A 7,892-nucleotide genomic window follows, 5' to 3' on the forward strand; every position below is an offset into this window, starting at 1 on the left:
TTGGGGGTACTTATGCATTTTCCCAATTTAATATTTTCATTTTATATCTATAAAATCCAATTATATTTTTTCATACTATTAAATCCAATATTATTTTTTCTTATTGAAATTTTATGTTGCACTCTATAGGAATTTGAATATAGGAATTTGAATACTTGTATATATTAATTTAATTTCAGACTATGTCATACAATTTTTTTAGAGAAAAGCATTAAAGACACTCGTAAATTCAACGCGAATTATTAGTTTCATTCATGAACTACTGACAACCTTAAAATAACTCAAACTAAATACGAATGTTTAATTATGTAATTAATGTAATTTGTCTTATAAAACTAAAAAGTCAAATTCACAATTCAAATGTAAGATTATACTAATAAATATGGATTTAATTTAATGTTGCAAGTTACGTTTAAAAATAAATTGCTAATAAATCTAGTAAGTATCAATAAAAATCTTACGTTATAAATGATAATAACCAAACAAAAATTTAATTTCTTCCCAATATAACAAAAATGATTTTTAGCGGCAATAAATATAAACATTAACAAAGAGTGCTAAAACATTTACCGACATTAATTAATTGTCATTAGATTCAATTTTGCTATAGGCTTTAGGGACACTTACAAAGAGAGCTAATTATCATTAAAAGTACATATTTAGCGACAATCAAGCTATTACCGCTAATTAAATATTGCTAAAAATATTTTTAATATAATGTCCATACGTTAATGTTAATAAATGTTACATATAACTAAACAATGTTTAGATAAATAAATAATGGTAAGTTGAACGAAGGGTAGCTTTTTCATCATCACTTTAATATACACTAATCATAATGGCAAAAACGTCTACACAGACAAAATATAACAAAACATCTATAAGAAATAGAACTTTTCGCCGAGACAATTGGTCAATTGAAACTTAAATAACTAAAATACCCTTCAAAATGCCAAGCAGGCATGTTGATACCAACAATTCCAATGGCTCTTCTAATATAGTAGATATAGAATATCATTTTTTTTTTGGCGAGTTTTACATTCGAATAAGTTATTTATTTTCCCTACTTGAACCATCGTCGTTTCAATTTGAAACACAAATTATTCACAAACAACTGAGACTTATGGGTTTCGAGGAGTGAACGTAATTTTATAGTAAGTGGCCTATCTGTCAATGAAATGTGTAAAAATTAGGTGATTTTTCAATCCGCCTAGTAAAGTCGTATTGCAAAGGGTATTTTATTTTTATGAGACCTCCAAAAGTTTCAAATTTCTCATGCTCGAATATTTTGATAAAATTAAATTTCAATTACTCAAATCAATTTTACAAATATATAAAAGGAATTTCTTCACTCGGATTATTTTTTGATATGAAGTATCTTGTGGAATTAGTTAGAATAGGTAATGATCCTTGAAGAAAATTGGATCGCAAATTAATAGTGTTTTATTAGAGATAGACTAAGATATCTCAACCTTTGAGGATGGCTTGTGAATATTAAAAAATCTAATTCTTTTCCTTTAAATGCGACCACTTAGAAGATGGTTTGCGGATTAATTATTATGACTTATAGTACTTTTTACGTAGTTTTTAAATATATAAATTTTATTTTAACAATTTAAAGACTTCATGCCTAAATTTACAATAAAAATTAAATGATTTGGCTCTTGAAAATTCATTATAAATTGAGATAGAGGGAGTAAGCTTCGTAAGATTGTTTTCGCAAAGAATAATTAAACACATTTCTCTAGTCCCAAGAAGAAAAACAAAATAAATTGCAAATCATCAGGAAACATGTTTTTTATCAAAGTTGCAAATTTGGCAGCTATCAAAGAAAATGTGGTCATTCTCAAGTCAAATTTTGAGTTGTTTCAGTCAAGGACTTAGTCAAAAGTGGCCAAAATAGTTTTGTTATCAGACATCAGTCGTGATCACTTTTAATGTATGATACAGACATGTCTGGTTCTCAATTCTCATCTCTACAATAGTAACAATTCTCAGTCTTAGATGTTACCATGATTCGTAGTGTCTTTGTTACAAATTTGGGTTGTTTGTTTTTGTCTTTTAGAAAATGTTGTCATTTTTCAATCTGTCTTAGCTGTGTTGAGAAGGGTGTTTTATTTTGTTGGGATCTGCTAGATGTTGATGTCTCATGATGTGGAACTTTTGAAAAATGAATAAAGAAAATTATGAGATATATAATGGTCAAAAATATATGTGAATATCAAAATTTTTTTGCGAGGTTTACATTCCAATAATAAGTTATGTATTTTCCCTACTTGAACTATCATCATCTCAATTTGAATGAAATGTGTAAAAGGTGATTTTTCAATCTGCCTAATAAAGTCATATTGCAAAGGCTTTCTCATGCTCGAATATTCTGATAAAATTAAATTTTAATGACTCTCAAATCGAGTTTACAAATATATAAAAGGAATTTGCTAATAGTGTTTTATTAGAGATAGATTAAGCTATGTCCACCTCCGAGGATGGTTTTTGAATATTAAAAACTCTAATTCTTCACTTTAAACGTGACCACTTAGAAGATGGTCTGTGGATCAATTATTATGTCTTATAGTATTTTTTATGTAGTTTTTAAATATCTAAATTTTATTTTAAAAATTTAAAGACTGCATGCTTGAATTTACGATTAAAATTGAAGGATGGCTCTTGAAAATTCAAACAATGCATTATAAATTGAGATAGAGGGAGTAAGCTACATAAAATTGTTTCCGCAAAGAATAATTAAATACATTTCCCTGGTCCCAAGAAGAAAATTAAAATAAATTGATGATCAACAGGAAACGCGTTTCTTTAAATTTGCAAATTTGGTTGCTATCAGAGAAAATATGATCATTCTCAAGTCAAATTTTGAGTTGTTTCAGTCAAGGACTTAGTCAGAGTGGCCAAAATAGTTTTGTTATTAGACATTGGTCATGACCACTTTTAACGTATGATACAAACATGTCTGGTTCTCAATTCTTATCTCTAAAGTAGTGGATTATATTCAATAATTTTCAGTTTTAGATCAATAAAACTCTTGGCAACATTATCTCTAATTCATGTAGTAGATGTCAAGAGCTGATTTTTCACATAATCACTCAACTATTCGAAAAGTCACTTTTCTTTGTTTTGTTACATAAGAATTACTTAATTATTGTCATTTCACGTATAAAATCACTTAATCAATTCAAGCTATATTTTCGTTAGATAATGTTGGTGTGGAATTATTTTCAAGCTCTTTTAAAAAATGAAAAGCGAACAATTCTCCTTTAGCCAATGACTTAGTCATAGTGGCCATAATAGTTTTGTTATTACATATTAATACAGACATGTTTGGTTCTCATTTTCATCTTTAAAGTAATGGACTATATCCAACAATTCTACGTCTTAAGCCAATAAATTTCTAGATTACATTATCTTTAATTTTACTACTGAGAATTTATATAGCAGGTGTCAAGTATTGACTTTTCATATTATCATCAACTAGTAAAATTACTCGCGCTTTGCGTGGGAATTTAATATCACGGAATGTATAAAATAATACTTAAAATCTATCCGGCATTAAAATTAAAACACTATATTATCTTACATACAAGGTTACGTAGTAACAAACATTAATAATGTAAAGGAAAATGAATATTACTACATCTTATCATTTCGCTTTAATAACATAAGCATAAATTATAAATTAATTATTGTAAAAATACATACCAGGATCTCTAACATAAGCAATAGTGTCAGTGAGCCACTCAACATGAGCAAAGCATACAAATATTTAATTGGGAAGAAGAAGAAGAAGAAGCATAGGAGGTTCAAAATTTTTGTTGTGTTAAAATGAGAGGAAATCCCTCTATTTATAGACAACAAAGAGTAGTGTGAACAAATATTTATTGTGCCTTATCAGAAAGGTTACAACTATTTGGAAAAGTTGCAACCCTTCGGAAAGGTCACAACCTTTCATAAAAGTCCTAACTTTTCATAAAAGTCGCAACTCTTCATTAAAGTCACAACTTTTCATAAAAGTCACAACTCTTCATTAAAGTCACAACTTTTCATTAAAGTCACAACTTTTCGTAAAAGTCACAACTAACTTTTCATGAAAGGGAAGGCTAATTTTGTAAATAAATAAATTAAAAGGAAATTCTGGTTTGTGGTGGCGCCACGTAGGCGAACCTAAGGTTCTCTTTTATATATATGTATGATTATTCAAAAAGTCATTTTTTCTGTTCTTTGTTTTGTGACAGAATAGTCACTCCATTATTGTCATTTTTCCGTATAAAGTCATTTAATCAATCTATATATATATAATATATATAAAGGAGAAACATAGAGGAGGTGATGTGGCACCTCTCTATGGCCTCCATTCACATTTATCTTTTTTTGGGTTTTTTTTCTTTCTTTCTCTATATAAAAATTGGTTAACAAAAGCCTTAAATATTTGGACAATAAATCTCATGTAATTATATTGAGTCAGCCCACGTTGTAGCAGTAACCTAAGATGTTCTTATAATAAAAATTTACTACACACGTTCAATCTCTTTTATGGAGAATAACCGATTCATTAAGAAGTTTAAAAGTGGCATCAATTTTATTGTCCGGCAAATATATATAACAGGAGAAACTCATCTTTATTTCCTATTACTAAGCCATGAAATGGGACTGCTGCTTCTTCTCAATTTGTCAAGTTTGAACTTTGATCCGAGGTGATTTTAACACATCAATTTACTTTCTTTGGTATGTCAAATTTATTCTTCTATTACATTCTTTTCCCCCTCTTCTTATGCTTCAATTTTTAATTAAAAAATATTATCACATAGTAGCCAAAGCCTATGAACAATTCAAAGGTTCCTGTTATTTTTTAAATTATAGTTTACGTTATTCATTATTAATTGAGATGTAATATTCTTTTTTAAAGTATCGTCATTTTTCTTTGGTCTCATGGATAAACTTTGCTTAGATCTTCATATTTTTTCATGCTTAACTGATAGTATATCTATGACCATCTCGACCTTATAAAATATTCTGAATCTCAATTTTACAATACTTTATAAGTGCAACTGATGAGGTCTTGAAAAATATAAAAAAAACAATTTCGACAAAAATCAAATAGCAAAAATATTAGATTGAAAATACGAAATTGGATACAAATATGCTTAGAACTTAGAAGAAAGGGAGACGATTTACCGAAACAAGAATAGTAATATAGAGGAGACATTAAGTAGATAACAAAGGGAAAAGGGAGAAAAGATGGCAAAAAAGAATCGAATGAATGAAGTTATAAGGAAGAAGAAAATATATTTTTTGTTTGCATCAGAATGAAATTGCATGTATCATGTATTTTGTTGACCTTTTCAAGCAATCAAAAACTTAAAAAATGATTAATATATTCAAAATAATTTAGTATTTAGAAAATATCATGTTAATTCATCATTCTTAATTAGGTTGTGATATGATTTTGAAGAATAAATTGGATATGAACAATTTCAATGAAATTTTATTCTTGAACAAAAATTTATTTCATGATGGAAATTCTATTAATAACCGAATTGGATTTGATGTAGGGATTTGCCGATGACGCTAATATGGAGAAAAGTATTGTGTAATCTGTCGTTGTGACTCAGTATCAAAAAATCATACGACAACAATCTAAGATGATTATGTTTATTTTCCTACATTTTCTAAATATATTTAATTATGTTTATGCATATAAAGATGAAGTATAATATTTAAATTCTGTATTTGTGTGTATATATAATGAATAGTTATATATATTTGATATTTTTCTTAATTTTTCTATTTATATAATTTATTATTAGAAAATCTAAAGTTATTTCTTAATTACTTTCTTTTAATTATTCCTCTCTTTTTTACTTTAGAAAAACCCAAGAGTGATTATCATTAATTTGGTAATTTAATGACTACTTACTGTACAATAAAATAACAAACACGTATATTCTTTAGCTGAGGATCTCCTTTTTTTTCTTTTCTTTCTTTTGACTTCTTTTGTTCCATTTTTTTTTTTTACTTTTTTTGTTCCATTATTCTCTCTGTAACAATTTTTTATTTCTAATGGAATTGAATAACTAATACATATTTATGAGGCTTTTTTCATTTTCTTAATCCATTTTTCATTTCTTTCGTGTTCATAAATGATCAACAATTATTTAATCTCATTTAAGTTTAACAGTTAATACATATTAATATTAATTCATGCATTTAATCTTCTCCTATATTCCTTGTGTTTTCTCAAATTCTTCATTCAAATATATCGCATGTAGTACTTCAGTTTTGCAGTTGTAAGCTTATGTCTAAAAGTCTAATTTTCATATATTTTGTTTTTAAATATTTTTTTTTTATAATGGTGTGACGTTTAGATCAGCTTGCACGTGCATTTTAATTAATTTCATGAGATAAATGTCACCTCTCATCAACAATAGATACCAGGTCATAATTTAATTTGTTTCAATTATTTTATGTTAGATAAGTAGGAAGACAATGAAAGAATGTAGATCTTCACTTGGCTTATTCACTATTTTTTGCTTAAAACTTTGGTTAATCAAAATTATCTTGTGAGATTCATATTTTTTTGTTTTGGTTGAATTTATTGGTACGAGCAATTAAAAGACCAATAATAAAAGATTATATAAAAATTGAAAAACATAGAAACAACTATGTACTAACATGAAGAAGAATTTGCTAACTTACACATTTGTGATTAAAAAGAAAAAATATCAGAATAATTTATATTATTATGTTGGTTCTTCCGCATTCTTAGTTATTTGTTCTCTAGTTAAGATTATTGCTCTCAAGTCCTAACTCCTAAGTCCTAACTGATTGAAGAATTTTTATATTTTCTAATTAAATTGAATAAATATTGTGTGATACAATTATACAAATATTTATGATTCTTCATATTATTACATAGTATGCTTTGTTTGGGAGACTAATTCCAGTATCTTTCATATATAATTTACAAGGCACAATAATAAATATTATCATAAGAGAAAAATAAGAATTGACAGTTAGATAAAATTAATAGGAGACTAGAGATGACGAATTTAAAGAGAAAAAGAAAGAAAAGGGAAAGAAATGAAGGTGAATGAAAATGTAAAGATTAAAGAAGAGTGGTGAGTAGGTAAGAAGTCATAGAAAGGAAGAGAAAAAAAAAAGAAGAACAAAGTAAATATATACTTTTTATACAAAGATAGAAAATATGATAGCATGTAAATGAGACTGTTAGACAAGTTCATGTATTTATATAGTAGTCACGTTTTTAGATTTAAATTTAAAATATAGTATATAAACATACTAAAGATTAAATTTTCAATGAAAGGAAATAAGGTTGAATAATTTTTTTAAAATGTACAAAGGAAAATTATGTTTCCAATTTGTTACTCATGTACGTTAAGAGATCAATTATATCATTCGCATTATTGAATAAATTGTTCAAAAACTTATTACCGTGCGAAGCGTGGCTGAATTCACTAGTTTAAATGATATATTCAAATTAAATTTGAATATCACTTTTTTTGCGAGTTTTACATTCGAATAATAAGTTATTTATTTTCCCTACTTGAACTATCGTCGTCTCAATTCGAATATAGTACTTTTTCAGTAGTTTCAAAATATATAAATTTTATTTTAAATTTTTTATAGACTTCCTTCATGCCTGAATTTTTGTTGAAAATTAAACTATTTGGTTCTTGAAAAACCAGACTAGGCATTATAAATTGAGATAGAGGGAGTAATCTTCATATGATTGTTTTCGCAAATAGTAATTAAACACATATCTCTGGTCCCAAAAAGAACAGGAAACACGTTTTCTTCAAATTTGCAATTTGGTTGCTATCAGAGAAAATGTGGCCATTCTCAAGTCAAATTTTGAGTTGTTT

The sequence above is a fragment of the Solanum stenotomum genome, chromosome 8 (genome assembly GCF_019186545.1).
Source record: "Solanum stenotomum isolate F172 chromosome 8, ASM1918654v1, whole genome shotgun sequence".
NCBI classification, from domain to species: domain Eukaryota; kingdom Viridiplantae; phylum Streptophyta; class Magnoliopsida; order Solanales; family Solanaceae; genus Solanum; species Solanum stenotomum.